This window comes from Aquila chrysaetos, chromosome 10 (genome assembly GCF_900496995.4).
Source record: "Aquila chrysaetos chrysaetos chromosome 10, bAquChr1.4, whole genome shotgun sequence".
In the NCBI taxonomy this organism is placed as follows: Eukaryota; Metazoa; Chordata; class Aves; order Accipitriformes; family Accipitridae; genus Aquila; species Aquila chrysaetos.
This window is the reverse complement of record NC_044013.1, coordinates 13,638,744-13,658,269: the sequence shown is the minus strand read 5'-3', so window position 1 is coordinate 13,658,269 and position 19,526 is coordinate 13,638,744. Positions and strand designations below refer to the sequence as shown.

The 19,526-nt window shown below is 47.7% G+C and overlaps 1 protein-coding gene across 1 annotated transcript in view; it reads left to right on the top strand.

The window, feature by feature from the left end:
• Positions 1–19,196: 19,196 nt before the first annotated feature.
• P3H2 (prolyl 3-hydroxylase 2) overlaps positions 19,197–19,526 on the top strand; it is a 77,060-nt gene continuing 76,730 nt past the window's right edge. Inside the window, exon 1 of the mRNA XM_041126904.1 lies at positions 19,197–19,202. The gene's annotated coding sequence lies outside the window, so the exon portion shown is untranslated. The remainder of the gene's footprint in view (positions 19,203–19,526) is intronic.

The following is a 19,526-nucleotide window of genomic DNA, read 5'->3' as shown; positions in this document are numbered from 1 at the left end:
CCAGCACTTGTTCTGCTCACTGCTGGGTTTCTCTAGAGAACAGGACCACAAAGCCATGGACAGCAAGTCCTGAGAAGGTGGTCTAAGGAGCATGCAGAGTGTCCTGTCCCCATCTGCTCACATTGCCCCCCGGCACATGCAGCTGTCCCTGGAGAAGGCAGGAGGGTGTATTTGGCATCAGTGCAAAGTCCAGCAACAGTTAAGCCAGAGTCTGTAACGGTGTTTTATCATCCCTGTGTCCCTTTTCACTCAGTGCTCCTCAGGACATGCACAGGACAGTGGCAGCCTGCTCCCAGCTTCGTGCAGGGCTGTGGCCGGTCCCTCTGCACACTGGCAGTCTCTCCCCTGGAGAACCCACACCATCCACAGACCAGAGCAGCTCTCGCTGCTCCTTTGGTGGCTGCAACAGTTGTGATGGTGGCTTTTGTATACCTTTGAAACCACAGCCATAGGATTACTGTATTGACCCAGATGGTGGTTACTGTATTGACCCAGATGGTGGATGCTAGGCTTAGTACTCTGCAAGGAGAGGATATGAGGATTGGAAAGACCTTAAACACCTTCATCTGCAACTAAAACTGATACCGCAGGAGCAGCCGTGACTGAGGAGGGGCCTTCTGGCCTTGCATTGTTAATAACAGCAATGCAAAGCTCATTAACAGCAATCCTACAAAACCTAGTGTGGGGCTTACATATGCAATTCATGTCCTGTTTGCTGTGCTTTGTGAAAGGGACCTGCTCTGAGATGTCTGTGGGCAGAGCTCAGCAAACTCTCCACAGGTGGGAACACTGAGATACTAGAGCAGACTCTTGAAAAACTGCCCAGGAAGAAAGAAGGTCCTCAGCCCAGGGCTGACTCACTGTCGCATAATATTTCATGGTGGCTGTTGCTGTTGTATGAGATTACAAGATAAACAGAACACTGGCCTACAAGGATTTTAACTCGACAGTTTTCCTTGGTACATGAAAACAAAGCTGACAAAATGAGCCAGAGGTGCTCACTCCATTGGGCTTCCAGCTCTGTTTGAAGAAAAGCATTCAGGCTGGGCTGGTCCTGGGATGTGTGTTGATCCCATTAACTTAAGAAAACATGAGCATGGTCCCTCCTGTCAGCCAGATGAGCACTTTGCACCCTGTCTCTTGTGCCTATGTGCACAGCAGCCCTTGCTCACCCATCCATCTGGAGAAGACAGCAGCAGGGACAGTTAGACTGACCACCAGCCCAGAGCCTGAGAACTGCTAGCTCTGAAGTTTAGGCTTGGAGAAATCCCACCACCTGTGATATATAAAATGGGGGTTAATGATGCCTCAGCAAAAGTTGCTTAGAGCTGTTATGGGGATTAACTAGTTAATCCCTGCAAAGTGCTGTGGGTATCTGAAATGCGATGTTAATATTACTGCCTTCCATGCAGGCAAACAACACTCACTTAATTTGAGAACTTAAAGCAGACTACTCTCATTAAGACTCCCAGAAGAGTTTTTGCAACCTTTTGTGTATATGACCTTGTCAGGGCTGATGTGACCGGTCTGTGCGAAATAAACTGCAGTGATCCTGTTCACTTTTTTTAGCAGTCAAGCATGGTTCTTTCATCAGCTCATTTGTCTGGTCCAGAGACCGACGTGTGGGATTTCAGGCCCCTGGACCAAGCCTGGTGCCTTTCTTGGCACAGCTGGCCTGCTGTTGGCCCTGCTTCACCTGCAGGTTTGCAAGTTCTCCATACTGAGTAAGCTGGCAAGAAGCACGTAAGTAGCATCAATCCACTTACACTTTCACACGTGGTAAATCCAAGCAGTACAGTCTGGAGCAGAGCACGCCTTGCTCGCTTCAAAACTAGAAGAGGGCAATTAGAAAGATACCACGCGATGGGAAAACGGCTGCTGCGCACAGCCGAGAAAGCCAGCCGAGCAAAGAGGATGTCTGTCCCTGAGAAACCCCAGGGATGTGGAGCTGCTTACCAGCCTCGGGACAGCTTTGCAGAGCAGGCAGGGCGGCTTTCTTGGCATTGCCAAGGAGCCAGGAGGGTGCCTAGGGAGAAGCAGCTCGGGGGGCTGCAGAGGGACCCGCCAGCCCCGCTGCAGCGGCCGGGCGCGGAGGTGAGGTGAGGAACGGCCGGTAGGTGGCGGTATGGTACCGGCACCTCTCCGTGCCGCTGGGGCGCCGAGCACGGATCGCTGCGAGCGGAGCAGGAGCAGGAGCAGGAGCAGGAGCAGGAGCAGGAGCAGGAGCCATCGCCCGGGTTACCGGGCTCTCAGCCCAAAATCCTGCCACGCAGAGCCCTGCGCCCTCAGCTACAAAAAGCCCAGAGTCCCAGAAGTCCACCGTATCCCAAACAACCCTGAGTGCGCGGCTTACAGCCGGTCTTTGTTCTGCCGGGTCCCCGGCGTTTGTTACCCAGCCTCTAGCAGAGTGACGGTGCGGAGGAAGGAGGGAGGAATTCGCCTACGAGCCAGCTGGTTCTGACCTTCCTACCATTGCCCCTTTCTTCCCCGCTTCAATGCAGGGGTGGCTGCTCACCCGCCTTGCAGGGAATGAAAGGCCGGCCGGCATCAGTGAATCAGAAGGGAGGCATTGTACCCTGCTAATCCCCTTGAGCTGACACTTGTCAATAAAAGGCGTGACTTTGTTCTCAGAGCGTGTTTTCTGCCTCCTCGGTACAGCCAGGCAGCTTTGTCCCCAGAATGCTGACCGGCCTTTTCGAGAGGCTGCCAGCTAGAACTTCAGATTTCAAAACAGGACAGCTCAACCCCTCTCTGCCTCGCCTGTGCTGGCGCTCCTCTTTTTCCTTGGGTTTTGTTTGCCTTATACCACATCTAGCTCTGTTACACAAGAATTACGCAAACTTAATCCTTATCCTTCCACCAAATTAATTTTCCTTTTTATATTTCCCTATTACAGCGAGACACTTCCCAGGCGGCAAGGAGTCGTCTTACTCCTCCAAGAAGGGATGAATTCAGTGCCGAGGCACTGCTGCGTTTCTGTGGGAGCGGATGAGATACCCAAGAGCAGGGGGATGCGAGGAGCAGCAGCGTGTCTCCTGGACACATTGTTAGCACTCTGGCAGGATGGAGCAGTGCTGGGTGGGACAAGGGCATGGGAAGGGAAAGGGAGGGACTTCCTACCATGGGCTGGTATTTTTTGATCTTTTATTTTAGAGCCTTAAATTCTCCCAGGATGGTAACTTGGGCAAGCACCCCCACACCTAGGAGTGGGGAGGTCTGCCTTGTGGTCACCTCCTGCGTGTGATGCCCCAGGTTTTCTGTGTCCCCTCAGGTTTGCCTGCACCCAGCACAACCCTCACACTTTCCTCTTGGCCATCCTTATCCCTCCTCTGCTCTGGCGTCAGTTTTCAGCAACCTTCCCTTGCACTCCAGCCCCAGAGGAAGAGCTGCGAGGAGGGCAGCAGGGCGGGCAGACAAGGAGCTGGGGCAGGAGTTAGGGAAGAGAAAGATCAAGGAGACCATAACTTCTCTCCAGTGGTTCATTCTCCTGCCATGCTCCCACAATTACTGCATCCCAAATTTCTTCTGCAATACAGACCCCTTGCTTGCTTGCTACCCTCCATGTCCTCCAGCAACTCCCCAAATACTCCCTATATACTCCTATACCCTCTCTATAACCGTCCTATACTCTCCTTCTTGCCCTACCTCCCGTTCCAAGGAGAGAAGGGAAGACACTCTCACTGCTCCAGTTTACAGGGTGCTGTATCCTCCTTGTCTGCCCTGCACCCATCCTAGCCAAGCAGCTGAGGACAAGGTGGGTGGGAAGCATTCAAACTTCCTGGGCAGCTATAGAAATTGTAACATTGAATAATATCCTCCCATGCACCCCAAGCCAAAGGCTGCTCCTTGCACATGCAGCACGCTGAAGAACCTGGCCTTAGTTTTCAGCACACTTGAGGCCAAATCCTTATTTATTTACGGCAGTTTTCCAATCAACTGGAGTAGATCAGGACTTAGACCAAGACACACAATCTTGGTAACGTTTCACATAGCTGTACTTATTCTTGCAACATGATGGTCTTGTTAGTAGTTGGAAGGCTTCAGAATGTGCAGAACAGATGCAGGTAATTTGGGGTTTCCAGTCCTGGGAATATTTTGTGCCCATTGAAGTCAGTGGGAAAGCTACCACTACTTCCAGCGGGTGCTGGAATGCCTCTGAGCTATTTGGCAGAATAAATTTGACTGTCTTAATGAGTAGAGGAGGACTTAGGTTTTCCACCGGATAAAATAATCAGCAGCAGTGAGCTCTGAAAATGGTTGTGCTATCACTTAGGTGTCTTTCATGCAAAAAAAAAAAAAAAGTCCTGAATGCAGGAAAAAGAGAAAAAAAGGAAAATTTTTTCTTAAAAGCTCTTGGCATTCAGAGCACCGTGAGCTACCTTAGAGCACTGACCAGTTTGGAAATCAGGGTGTTTCTTAACCCCAGTTTGTTACGGGAACATGGATCCTGGGTCAGACAAGCTGGTACTTCTGTTCTGAGCAAAGAGCTTATCTGGCAAATGAGCCAAACTACCCAAAAGGCCCGTGTTTATCTCACTCCTATGGCGCAACAAGGTCCAAGTCCCACTCTGCAGACTTACGCAGCTGTGTATGCTGCAGAGCTTGTTTCAGGAGGACTTTCGAGATGCAGATTTCCAGCAGCTCCGTTCTACCCCTGGGGTGCTTCTTTCCCCCATCACGGATGTTTCCATGCCCCCAGCTCACACGTTGGACTGCTGGAGGCTGTATCTCCTCCTCAACTACCCAGGGAAAGCTGCAACCTCAAAGGCTGACATAATCAAACCTTTGCTGCATCTTTTCTTCTTCTGGTTTGTTATGCCATGCTTTCCCTTCCTCCAATAAGGAGATTACTTTTTTCCCTCTGAAAATGAGTTGAGAAGAGGGAAGAAGAGCCCTCCATGCAAAAGCCAAACCTCTTGCATGGTGTGAGGCCAATTCGCTGCCTCTTGTTACACTGATAAGAAACAAGGGTGTCACCTGTGTGTTGGGGGGATATTCCCAGGAGAGCTTAGGAATCTTGGACTAGATACAGAAATATCTCAGTATGGAAATTTTGTTCATTCATGAGACATCAGGGGCTCTTTAAAGAAGTCATGAAAGAAACAGCCCTTTGAGCTTGTTGCTCTGGGAACTGCACGTTTTCCTAATGCGGGAATAAGTGATGGAAAAGCCCCCTTTCATTATCAAATCCTTCTAACTGCCCCCAGCTAGGGGTGTGTTTTCCCTGTAGCATATTTTCCCTTTATATTGTGTTATTTAATCACTTTAATATCCCTTGCTTGTATTTCTTCAGTTCATAGCTACAGAAAGTAACTTCAGCTGTAGCTATCCTGCAGCCAAACTGATGTGCTCCACATAGGAGGCAGTATCCTGTGGGTGACCCTATGGTGACTTTGCTTGGTGCCTCACAGTAAGCTATAGATACTGATGCTGTAAAAATGGTTTTGTGAGAGGTATAAATACAAACACCATGAGATCACATATTCCAAGCTATAACTGAATGCAGACTTTTGGAAGAGAACCGACTCAAAGCCCTCCTGGAAAAAGCTGTCAAGCACAGCACACTTCATAAATTTTTCCACAACCCCAAATGTACCATGCATCAAACAGGCTTCTTTTAGAAAGTGGTGCCCTGAACCCCACGATGCCTGGACATTAGTTAGATTACCTGTAATCCATCCAGGATGGGCAAGGGCTATCTCAAGTCCTCTGTGCTCATGGTGTCCTGAGATGTCCTCCGGGACCTCCATGGGAACCATTGTGCAAGACCATCAGGAAGGAGTCAAGTGCTTGCTCTGCAAAATGAGCCTGATGGCTTCAATCTTGTGCCATGTGGCAGCTCCCCTTGCCCAAGGAATAATAACCAACCTGGCTACTTGAGGACAGTCCCAGCAGTAAAGCCGGTGACTGAGCGGATGATGAGATGGGCCCACCCAACCCAGCGTTGACCCTGGGTAACGAAGACGCATACTGTGCAGGAAACTGTGCTGAACCTCTGTCTTTCTGGACTCAAGTGCCATCAATGAATTTGAGATTCATACATATACCTACCCACCAGTTTAATTTTTGCTGTCTTTTCTCTATACTTCTAGCCAAGCCAGAGCAAGGACAGTCCAAGCAGGACTCCTAACAGCTTATTACCCTTTCTCTGGAGCCATCATCCTTCAGATTTCATTGGAGAAGATTAACCATCGTGGCAGATGCCCCTGCTTGCAGCCAGAATAGCCAACATCTGCTGTGCACATGATTTAGTGACAGTTAACCTGGCTGTAAAAGGTACCATAGCAATGACAATTACAGCATGGCCACACGGATCTCAGAGCTCTTTACATCCCATCTGACACTTGTCTATTAGTGTCTGGTGATGTTGCACAAAAGCCTAGAGCGGGCAATCAAAAAGAATTATGCATTTAATTAAAAACCACCATGACCGTTTAACGAGGCGTAATGATGCTATCCGACCTGGAATTTGCCCAGCACTCAAACACTTGCTATTTCAAACGAGTAAAAATGGCCAGAAGTTGTTTTACATTTTGGGGGAAATGACATGTCCAGTCCTACCGTCCCTCTAAATCCATGCCAAGGCCTTGGTCCAGCACAATCTTTTGTGCATCTCCCATTGTACCGTAGCTGGGCACCGAGCCACCCTAGCACAGCCGCTGCCAGGAGCGGTGGCCCTGGCTCAGCATGCTGCACACCAGCCTCTGTTACACTGCATTTTTTTCAGCATTTTTTCTTTCCGGCTGTTGCTCTTTCATTATTCACTGGAGCAGGGACTGGATGCTGTGACAACAAAGTTTGTGCCACAATCCTGCAGAGTCCCTCCCAAACCAGTAAATAGTTGTTGATATTGAAAATAATCCATCTGGGCTTCTGTTCAGCATCAGAGGAGGAGAATACAGATTCTGTACAGGACCGCCACTGCCACCTCCTACTCATGCTGCTTTTAATGAGGTTTAGCCACGCTTATCAAGGGTCTGTCTCAGCAAGGGGCAGCGGTGCAGGAACATCTGGCTTGGGAGGGATACCAGAGCTTAGCCATGACGCAGGACCCCATCCCTCAGCGGGGTCGGCCCCGGTGACTGCTGCAGCGTTGAGCCTGTAGGCACCACAGGCACCGAGCACAGACTGGGTGCCCACCTGCACTTATAGGCAGCACCTCCCAGCAGAAGACCTTCCTCTGCAACTCTGTCAAACACTCTGAGCTAAAGATTTCCATGTGGTCTGTTCGCCTCAGGCATTTCCGTGTTTTTGGAAAGTTTCAGCTATAATTGTCCTATTCTTTGTGGCTAAGATTTGGGACACTGATGTAGTTTTGAGCATTCTTGTCTCTGGTTTATTGAGAAAACAAAGTGCTGCTAACGTCTGGAGGTTTGGCAGGAGGTGCACACCTTGAGTGGGAGGTTTTCTGCTTTCCCCAAATTGGCTCAGTTACAGGTATCTGAAAACCTTCTGGTAGCACTTGCTTAGGGTGATGGTGCTTGTGGATGCTCACTCATGCGGCTGATGTTAATAGAAATTGTGTCCTAGATATATTAGATATGCCGTACCCTGAAAAATCAGCATGTTGATGCCTTGGAAGGCACACCAAAATTTGTTGCTATATTTCGTCTTCATTTTGTGTGGATTAATTTTATACAGCTATCATGGAGCTAATGGTATTTCCTTCTTGTGCAAAGAAATTAGCGAATGGCAGAGCAGCATTTAGGGACAGCATAAAATAATCAGAGAAAAGCTTAAAGTGAATTTGTGTCCTCAGAGCAATATTTAAATGCTTGCACTGAATAAGACCTGAAGCTGCATGCTGAAGAATGAGGAGAATACAAAACAAGAAATTATTTCATATGACATGAATATCTGCTCTGTGGTCTGAGCAAACCATAACGTTGAGGGGTAAGGAGGCAGAAAGAGTAAATAATGAACAATATGCCCTGGAGGCCTCCTGTAGTGCATTTATCTCATGGGTACAGCAGGAAGCAAAATAAAGCAGCCTAAGCTCTTATACCCCCTAATTTCAGAGTGTTTGTCAGTACAACAGTCACATTCTCATAATATTTTCCTTTTTTTTATTCAGTGAATATACACAGTCAAAACTTTTTGCCTATGCCTCCCAAAAATATTTGTTTGCTTGTCTGGAGATGTATAAAACCCATTATTCTTCCATTACTACATTCACCCTAAAAATCCACTCTAGGTGTGTGTCTGCAAAGTAGGGTCTCCACTCTGTTTCTCCTCTCCTCGTGAGAGCCCTGACCAGCTCTCTCCCACAAAGAAGCCACCTTTGCACAACAATAAGCTTATTTTAATAAATTACTCCCAGGCTTTTGGATTAGTGTGGGATGGGGAACGGGATGGGCCAATGTAGGAACAGAGAACTTCCTTGCATGACATGATAAAGCCATTTATTTGTGGCTTGCCTTCAGTATCCCCAGCTCTTTAACGTCCCTCGGGCTTGCATTAATCCTGTCTATCTCAGAGGTCCTATACCTCTTTCAGAAACCTGGCCAAGCTCTACCTTGACGTCTTTTCAGCTTTCTGGTATACTAGATGAATGTTGAAAACACCTAATCTATAACTCACTGTGGGGTTGATTTCCCTGCCCCTCCCAACATGGCAGGGGAGGGAAGGCAGCCGGAGGCTGGGACCCTTCTCCATAATTCAGGACTGGGTGGGGTGATGGGAAGAGGGAGGCTTCCCTTGGTTTGTTTTTCATCATGAACCCATGACTCTGGATTGCAAACCTTTCACCCCCCTTCTGCAAAGGCAGGCCAACTTTTGAGCAAGTTCACATTAAGCTCCTGAAGAGCCTGGGTTGATTTACAGGTTAGTGTGGAAGTCATGCAAACCCCTATGCTTTTTGGCACAAATGCAGGCAATATCACACCTATTGGCTTCCAATTAGAAACAGCATTTAGCACATATGTAGCACCTGCAGCCTTCAAAGTGTTGCTCAAACATTACCAGAGTCTTGGGAATGTGGTTCTAGAGAGGTAAGAGGCTCATGCAGAGACCTGGCCCTGAGTCTGTGCTCTCTGTCTGCTGGCTCAGATGCACATAGCAGACTTTCCCATATAACCATGATCTTCCTCTTTCCAACTCACGCCAGACTGCCTATTCACAGCAGGTGTGGCACAGAGAGCAGCAGTCTTCAGGTAGCAGCTACTAATCTAGTCAGCCCCATTGCAGCAGCTTTATTTGTCCTTTGAGAGTCTGGAAGACCTTTGTTTTCTTTTGTGTTAAAACCCTATGGAAAATTGCTTCTTTAAGACTTGACATCTGATGGCTATACTAATAAGTTAGGTCGCATCCTAAAAGTATTCCTAAAAAGATTTTGCTCTCCACCTTTCAGTGTCCTAGTCTGTACATTTAAATAACACCCCAAGGCCAGTCCCTACACAATGCTCTCAACTAAAATACCTGCTCTCACCAGCTAGCAGTCCTCCTGTGAAACCAGACCTGACTGCAGACACAAGGAAATGGGTGCCAATCAACGTGGTGAGTAAATCAGATGTATGCTGGTGGGATTTTTTTAGGCATCGCAACTTTCTTTTTTATCTGCTTTTCTCTGTGTCTAGCTGCTTTCTGGTTTTATGTTGTGAGATCCTGAGAGAGGGGACTGTTTTTTTTAATTATTATTCTGCATTTGTACAGCACTTTGCACAAGTCCTGAGTGCTGCTGTAACACATATATGTTCTAAAAACTCCTGTGTATGTAATAGGTTATGTTGCTTCCTGGTCTCATGATGAGGTCCATGATTAACCTATACATCTAACGCTTGGACCAGCTCCATAGCTGATGTAAACCAACATAGCTACCTGGTTCTTGTCCTGTGGTAGCAGGATTACTATATTTAACCTGACAGTCACTGAAATATTACATGTGGCTAGAGATTTCTGTCTGAATTTTCACACATGTACATGTCACTGTGAGAGATCACTTGGTACTGGGCAATGCTGGCTATCTCTTACCAACTCTCAGCCCTTCAGGGAGAAGTGGCTGCTTCAGGGACCCGATCTCAGCTCTGATTCACCGACCTTGCAGACTGTGCCGGAAATCAGCAGAAACCTCTTTGAAATAAATAGGTAGCACTGATACATGATAAAAATCTGGCTTAAAAGATGTTTAAACCAAGGGACACCTTGACCTTTTCTCTCCTAGCTGTTTGGATAAAGGAGGAGGAAAAAAATAGCTAAGACACATATAAGACAAACAGGATGGTTGGAGGCATGGGGATAGAAGAGGGCGGTCTGTATTCACGGGTGCCCAGGCAATTCCCCTTTGATATGAGGAGAGGCAGCATCTTAGTTCCTGAATGCAAGGATTTATTGTCTTAGTGTCAGATTGCTGAATGTCACTGAAATGTCTCAGTCTCATTTCTCTTGTATTTGGGGCTAACTCTGCCCACTTCTGCATTGACCCTGCTCTGTGTTCAGGGCAGAAGGAGCTCAGCCTTGACATAGCGTTTAGGCTGGACACACGCAAATCTCAAGTAATGCATTCTTGAGCACAGAAGCTCGCTCTATTCACACAGAAATGTTTGTGTGTGTGTTGGGGGTACAGCGTAGGGAAGAATGAGTTGCTGTGATGTTTTGTGCTGAAAAAGCGGACACACGGTTAAAGAAAAAAGGTCCTGTTTTCTCCTGGCCAAGGATCATTGGGGAAACTCCAACAAAATCATTGATGTTTGGCCCAGAAAGTGAGCATGTTGGCATAAGCATAAAATGAAGCATCCAAACGCTCACAGATGATTTATGAGAATTCCTAATGCTTTTACTGCCATTTCCTCCAGCTGCCCAAACTCCTTCCACACCATCTTCCCATCTGAGAGCAAGAATTAGCCTCCTTTTTCCTAAATGCTAAGTTTGGGGAAGACGTCTGACTGAGCAGGCCCTCTCTGCAGATGCCCATGGGGATGGGTTCAAATATCGAAGGGCTTCTCTTAAAATAAACATGCTAGCCCAAGCCCCCCTGGAAAGGCAAACACCCCCTTTGGGCTCCTTTGGCAGGTGGTGTTTCCCCTCATGGAAGCACAAAGTCTGTGTGTAATGGATACAGCATCAATTAGGGAAAATCTAGCACCAGCAGATGGGCTGCGTGATTTGATATCTCCCCCACTGCGACATGGGCAGTGTTATTTTGCCTCGGGTTCTCTACTTGCTTGTTCATCTCTTCCTGTCAATTTGATGCTCTCTTTGCCCCACAGCTGAAGTGTGCTTTTACATAGGTCCTTCTTCAGCCTCCATCTACATCTCCTGTTCTCAGGGCAGGCAGCCTCTGGGGCCTCTGCAAAGCCATGGTTAATGCCCTGCAGAGACCTGCCGCTATTTATAAGGGAGGAAGATGGTCACAGACCTTTGCTGTTCCTGTCAACCTGACAGACCATCATGACCTTGAAAAATCAGTGCAGCCTCTCATTTCAGCTGGGGCACTGGGCTCCTGGTAGATCTTACTGACTCCTCATTTCTGGGGAGCGGCGCTCAAAACAAGCATCTTTGCTCCCATGTAACCTCCAGCTGGACGTGTGCCGTGCTGAGGACAGGAGCTAAAGGTGGTGTCAGTTTTTAAGTGGCTGGGGAGTTGATGGTGGCTTACTGAGACCACAGGCCTGGAGAGATGCCCTTATTCGCTGCTAGCTGGCACTGACCCTGATGTCAATGGCAACCCTCAGCACTGTCATCGCAGCTGGATTTGCTGCCTTCTCTCCTCAGGCTCTGTCTCTAGTTGCTGTGCTGTCCATGAGCCATCCCACCTGGCCTAGGGACTGACCCTTGCATCTCTACCAGGATGCTGCTCTTTGGGGAGAGAGGGATTGAAGAAACAGCTGTGCGCACAGCCTCTCCATGTGCCACTGATATGCAGGATCCCGATCAGCAAGCTGCTTTCATGGCAAGTGAGAGAAAATCCCCTGAAGCCCCACCTGGCAGCCAAGCTCTGGCCAATGCAGTGTGAGCTGTTCTGGTCAGATGGTTAGTTGAGAGGCGGAAAAGTTTCCCAGGGATGACTCACAAATTCCTAGTGATGAATGTGCTGAGGTTTGTCTGAGATGAGGTCAGCCTTCATAAAGCACAAATGCTGCAGAAGGGGGTTAGCTGTTGACTTGGTCTCCGTCCCACATGCGTACAAGGAGGCACCGGCAGCAGCCCCAGTGAAGAGTCCAGCACCGGCACTCACCCCTCTCCAAGGGCTGAGCAAACACAAGAAACTCTGCCAGCCTCTCCTTTGCCATCTCTCCCTACTGGATTAATATCTGCAAACTTGTCTGGAAGCAGAATATGAGCAGTTCCTTGGGATTTGGTCAGTGCTAATAACCAGCAATGTAGCATGCTTATAGGCAGAGAAGGAAGCAGAAAGAAAAACAAGGAAACACTGCAGGCAGTGCTAACATCAGACTTGCTTTTATTTTAGCTTTCAAGGTGGTTTTCCAGATTTAATTGTGTTCAGTAGTTAAAAAGCACATTCATTTCTTCGTTACCTGCAGCATATTGGACGTCCCTGTTCTTCAGTTGTTTTGATTTCTAGGTATTTGAGAGTTTAATAAGGTTTTGTGTTTGTTTAAGGAATTATTGCCCACCCAATTGAAAGATAATGGGACGTTGTAGCCTTGCCAAGTGTTTTTATGCTTCAGTAAAGCAACAAGCAATTTACACAAGGCAATAAAACCGTACCCTGCGTCCCCAATGAAGAAACACAAAGCGATGTTTGAAATTATGCCTAGCTCAGAAACTAAATCCACCTTTACTCAATGCACTCCATAAAATTAACTAGGTACAAAATCCCCCATACGGTCTCCTTTTCCCAGAAGTTTGGAAAATTAGCACAAGATGTGCTTAAAAATCCTGTAACATATCAGCATAATTTGTCCCAAGGTACGTTGCTGTCTGCAAAACAGGGGCATAGGTTTGATCATATATTCCATCATCCCTGATTTCTTATTTCTTTGGGCTCTGTCATTTTTAAAGCCTTGCCTGGTTGCATGAAATGCTCAAGGACCCCATCCAATGTAATGTTGTGCCTCTTTACCCACTCTGCTGCAGGGCTTAGGTATTTGGTGGCATTTTCTACACTGGCATTCAGAAAATTTTGGAGGTTGTGCTGTCCTTCTGCCCTCTTGAGCGGCTCTTCTGCCACCTCTATCCAAGGGCTGAAAGCATCCCTGAGCCCTCAGAGTGGCCTCTTGCCTTGCCTGCTTCTTCCATGGTGGCAAAGGAGGATTTTGGAGTCTACCCATGTCACGGTGAGCACTTGCATCCCATGGAGACTGATGCTAGCAGGGAAGTAAGAGCCCTGTTCCCTCAGAAGTGTGCTGTCATGCGTCTTGCCTCAATTTGAGTCTTGAGCTACAAAACCTTGCCTGGAGCTCCATCCAAAAGACCTCCTGGCCATAAGGATGCTCTGCTCTGCCCCTTCAGGGACTGCCATAGAGAAGAGATTTCAAGTTCTGTCTTGACTAAAGTGGCAAGAAGAGGTCTGAGGCCAAAACTGGGTACAAATCCCTTCTTGTTCTCACATCCTGCTTACTCTTGGCAGAAAAGGGTTTCTGCTGGCTGTTCCAGTGGGAGACGCCACAATGAAGCCTGAGCTTTGTATTTTGCCTATATGCAGGGAGTTGCTGTTGGTAGTGCAGCAGGGGCACCACTGATGAATAAAGGCTCAATTTTGTCTTTGCAGGTGCCAACTGAGCTGAGGTCCTGAAGCACAGGATGGCAAAAAGCATGGTAGAAAGTCATAGCAAAACTGCCCTTGATTACAGCTGTGAGCCCGAGGGGAAACTCACTTTCCAGGGCTGTTTGTGAAGCCCCTTTCAAAAACCATCAAACCCAGCATTTCCAGTCATGCATCATTTCAAAAGCTTGTAGTCATTCATAACAGCACTAGCTCTATTGGCACAAGGCACCCCCCAGATCAGCATCCAGCTGTGGCCAAGGACCTCCTGAGATGCTTTTTAGGACTGCATCTCCACCCAACCAGCTGCTAATCCCTTGGAAATACCCTACACCCTGCTTGGAAATGCTCTGCTGACCTTTGCTTCGGGGCGCCCGCCAGCCTCTTTAGCAGCTGCTGCTCAGAGTGACCCTCCTGGCTTATAACAACGGAGGCTGTTTAAAGAAAGAAATATACAGTCCAGCTAGTTGCAAAGCCAGGTTCAGAGCAATCTCTCCTGACAAATAAGGTCAGAATCTTCTTAAACAGAAACACACCCTGGCACAAAGATTAAAGCTTTCACATATCTCTTTTGCTGTTAAAATCCCACTTCTCATGAGAAACCTCCCTCCTCCTTCTGTAAAGGATCCAGCCTGTTCGAGCCATCCGCTTGTCAGAGTATGATGGATTAGGGCAGCAAAAGGTTGCTGAAGATTTTAGCTCTCCTTCTCTCGTCATATACTTCAAAAAGAACCCTTGGCCTGGCATACTAAGCAAATTTCACTCCTAGTCCTGAAGGCTTGGCCAGAGGGATGCTTGTGAGACCAGATCACTGTTCTCTGCAGAAATTACAGGGGTCAAAGAAGTAACCACACTCTAATTTCTAACAGCTGAGATCTTTGATGCAAGGAGCAGATACAAAAGCAGCACTGTCTGTGGCTTACTTATTTTTCACTAGAAGCCATATTACAGAAATGAGAAAATTAAGGAAAACAGAGTCCTTGCTACTGTATTCAGAGATCTCCTCTTGGCTACCCTCCTAAATCTTTTTTTGGACAAGTCCCAAAGGTAATGCAATCTAGGAGAGAGGGAGCAAATGCACATTAGTGTCTATTTTTAGTGATTACAGTAAGACTGAGATCTGTTCCCTGCCCCAATCCGTCCTCAGCCAAAAAAGGCCCTGGAGAAACTGCTGAAGCTCTAATGAACAGCCTGTGCCAGTGACACCCTCTCTGCTGGGGCACTCTCCTTCAGTGCCCGACCTAGCAAAGGGTGTTCCCATGTGAGGTCTCAGGGAGGAAAGTCAGGAAAGCTGGTTCTGCCCGGAGTGATTTCAGGCCACCCACTTCCCTGCCTGGGTGTGCAGCACCTTGCGTGCTGGGGATCTGCTCCCCTTGGGGAAACAGCCACTAATCACAGCTACATCAGCTTTCACAGAGCACTACACTACAGGGAACGTAGAGGCAATTTCCCTTCCCATTCTTCAGCAGTGTTTCTCTTCTGCAATTTCTCTAATTATAGGGAACGCTTCAATGAGACAGGATATTTGCTCCTCTCCAATTCATTATCACCATCTGGATTTGCTGCTCTTGCCATATGTTCCCCAGCTGATGTTACAGTCACCCTCTGCAGTGCCACCGCCGGCTGGCGTGCAGCTGGCATCCCTGGCGCTTGGCATCCCTAAGAAGGGAAGGAGAGGGTGGCACAGGGGAGCTCAAGGCAGATTCTGATCTCACAGGTTGATCTTGAGCAAACTGGAGTCACGCTGCATCCTTATGCCACTGCTCCACCATATCCTATCCTACGGTTTCAATACCCAACTGTTTTGTAATTTATACCGCTGTGAAACCAGAGCAAATATGCTGCTTCAGGGGAATTTGTCCAGCTTTACTTCAGCTTTAACAAAGCCTAAAAATTAGCCATAGGGGAAGAGAAGGAAAGAGAAAAGGGAATGAGGGAACATGCCATTGCTTGGATTGGCAGAATTGTTCCCAAACTGAATGTTTTCCACTGGCTTGCAGCAGCTCTGCAAATAACGGTGTTATTCAGCCACCCGTTCTAGCCTCCTTCTTCCACTCACCCCTTCCAGCCCTCCCAGCCCTTCCTCCAGCAGGAAGGGCCCTGCAAAGTACCTGTGCAGCGTCCAGCTTTCCCCAGTTATTGATACAGGTACAAAGGAGGAGGAATGATCGTGCATTCTCCTGCACACCTCAGCTGGCCACAGCCCCTCAGTCTCCTGATTCCTTTTGGTTGGGCTTCTCAGTTGGGGCTGATCAAGTGTTAGGAAGTTTCTAATGGGTTGGGGTCCAGGAGGTACCCCCGCTGCTGTGTGTTATCAAGCTGGTGCCAAGCAATGCAGAGTAGCTGCTACAGACCCACCCCCAGGTGAATCCAGGCTTGGTCCGTTGCACGCTTACAGCCCAACTCTGAAATCTTGGTGTTTCCTCTCGTTTGCCCCAGGGCCACGCAGTTGGCTTCAGCACTCTGCCTCCAGAATTACATCTATGAGGAGAGACCAGGGCCCCAGAGGTCTGTGTATTACACAAAATGTTGAGAATTCAAGTTCTGCTTCCTTTCCCAGGGGTAATTTCCCTTAAGACAGGATTTTGCTGAGATGTCCTGGGTTGGTTATTCCCTTCCCACATCTGGGTGGGAAGCAGTGTGCCAGCAACCTGTCTGCCTAGCAGCTGTAGTGAAGTGAGTTTTATGTGTATAGCATTAGCAGAGCATTTTAGGATTCTCTAGGATGAAAACTACTGCCTTATAAACCTAGCACCTTGCAGTAAAAATGATTCTGCCAAATGCGCTTTGGAGTATATTTAGTTTTAAGCACTTCTGGGCCTCTCTGCATGCACAGTATGTCCATGATCTGCCCCAAAATCACTTCACCCTCATGAAGAGTTTTGACTTTTAATCAGGGCAGGTCTTTGAGGAGATCAGGGAGCAGGTACAGAGATACACCGACTTATACTTAACTGCACACCATTTTTTCCAGTTTCCCTCGTGCTGTAGATGATCGGCTTGTGGATGTTGATTTATGCCTTTTGGTTGGATTAGTCAGAACTGCATTAATGTACAAGAAAGATGGACTGTGAAAGGGGAGCCACAGGGAACCTGATACGTGTGAAAGAAGTGAGCTCAATGTCTTTTATAGTCTCTCAACCCCCTGCTTTTTCACTGAACCATAAAAACTAAAACTGGGGAAGACTGGCAACACAAGAGCCCCCGCTCTGCCTCTGTCATGCCGCTGGCAGCGAGAGCCGCTGGTGTTTGCCATGGTCCTGCCGGGGGATGGCAGCGCTCCCGGTTATCACCGCTGGCGCTCAGCCGTGGCTCTTCCAGGGAGCTCCTTTCTGCGGCGTGTGTCCTAACATTGCCCAATTTGTTTCCTCAGTGGACTTTCTCTGCCTCTTGGCCTTCCCCTGCAGCTCTCTCCCCTCCTCCAATTTCACAGGCAGGACGTTGGGTTTCCCCCTGCGGCAACTCTCCTTTCTCTCCCGTTGGGTTGCCCTCCTAGTGGGCCTCTTCCCCCTGCCTGACGTTTCCTTCTTTCTTCCCACAATAAGTCGGGGTCTGGCTCACGTGGAGAGCTCTCTGGCGAAAGGAAATATTTACTCTTGGAGACCCAGTCTCTCACTGCTGGGCAACGCGGGGAGAAAGGTGTGTGGATAAAACCTTGCTGTTGCAAGTTATGCTTTGGGGTGGGGTGCAGCATCTACCTGAGCTGGCTCAGCAGCCCTGTGGCTTTCACATAATCTTATTTTTCAATGTTTTCTAAGTGCTGAATGATATTTTGAGACCAGACAAGAACTGATAAAGGGAATGACAAAAATAACAAATGCAGTAAGGTGCCCAAATTATGAGTTAATGCGTAGGGAAAACAAGCATGAGGTCATGCAGAGGAAAATATGGCCACACTGGATTTGAGGGTAGTTATACTGATTTTAAAGCAGGTTCCTTTGACATTTCCACTAAAAGATACAAACTGTTTCAGACAGCTCTTGAGGGGCCCTTGAGTATTTTCCCTATTGTCCCACTCTTATGCCCACATCTCGCTTTCACGAACTGTGATTCTCCCATGGCACACAACAGCAGCTCAGTCCTCACACTTTCAGCATGAACAGCCCCGTTGCAGGCAGCAGAGCTGCCAGCACAAGGAAACCTGGGAATCAAATCGACCAGACGTTTACCCCAAAGGTTTTCATGGTCATGGTTTTCACGGGGAGCTCTTCCTTGGAGAGATGGTGAGTCCGCAAACATCCATGCCAGCTGCACCGGAGCCTGGGCCACTCCATCCACACACTCTCATCTCCGCCAACAACCTGATTTTGGGCAGGACGTCTGCTCTGTGTGGCACGTCTCCGCCATCCCCTGTCTTTCTTCTCCCTTCACACACCACCACAGGGTACTGTAGTCATGTCGGAGAGCAGCATCACCTGTGGCTATACACTTCCTAGATGAATTTCACGTCCTTCAAACCTTACTCAAACAGGCCACTTCAACTAGCCTGTCCCACCCCCATCCATCCACCATGTGTGAGACCTCCTACAGCTATAGCCAGACTCCGGCTGCGCGTGCACATGCTCTACGCTTGACCCATCATTTTGGCAATGTCACTGACTTTGGTCCAATTACAGCAGTCATGAATTGGACCCTGTTCACCCTCTGAAACTGCCACAGCTTACAGCTAAAGTTCAGACTGTTACACAATGAAACCATTCACACGTCTCATTAACTCTGGACTATGCATTGAGAATAACTGTGTCATATGAGTCTATGATTAAATTTTCTCAGTTTATATCATTTATAGGTACCTTCCTGTTCATAACAGCAACTCTTTCTAAACACGTAAAACTTTTTGTGCTGTCACTGTAGGAACAGTGCTATGTAGAGCACACTATAGTAAATCCTTAGTGTTATTAATTGCTGTCATCCTAAATAATATAGGCCATGGAGGTATTTTAAATCCAAGCTCAAAGATACAGGCATGTGGCCAACCCCTCCAAGACACCAGTGTGCCTGTGGTTGTGTATTTTGTATTTTTTGAACTTTATTTTTATTGGTTTTTTAATTTATAACAGCAGTAGAGTCCAAGTTTCCGAGTAAGCAGAGTGTACAGGCACTTGGAATTTAATAAGGTTATACTGTTGCCTACACATGGGAAGACACAAGGATCTTCGGCTTATGTGATTTATATGATTGCATTTCTGCTGAGTGCCAACAGCAAGCTTTGTGTTGTATTTGTCTGGGCTCTTGTATTACGGTTTTTGTAACAGATCCAGCACAGGGGTTTCTGTGTATCACAAAGCGCTTGCAAACTAAAGCACATGTCCAAAGCCTTGAGAGGCACAATGGAGGGATCATTGCAGAGATGGCTTTGGGGAGTTAGTTTTGATTTGTGTTGCAGTAGAGAAGCGATGGCAAATTCTAGAGCACAAAACCTTATCCAAAACCGACAGAGATACAATAACTCCCATGAAACGAAGCAGAGAGATAGGCCAGACCAAGAAAAGAATGAGCTGTCGAGGCTGGTATTAATAATGAAATGTAGCAGAGAGATGTGAACAAGCCTGGGCACGTTACTGGATGCTGCAAAGGAGGATGAGATGACCTTGACAGGGTGTGTGAGGAAGGATACAGAAGTGGGTTACATACTTAGAGCAACATTGTAAGCAAAGCTTTGCTGGTAATAATTTTTTCCATCTGCAGAGGTCAAGAGGAAGTCATAAAAAAAAGAGGCTGTCATCAGCAAGATATGAGATGGACATGCTTTGGAGAAATGTCAGGATAGAGGCCTGCTAGGACAGAGGACATCCCGGGTTCTTGTGATTGTAGTTTATGGAAGAAGAACATACAGCATTTGATCACAGGTCAGATGTCTGTT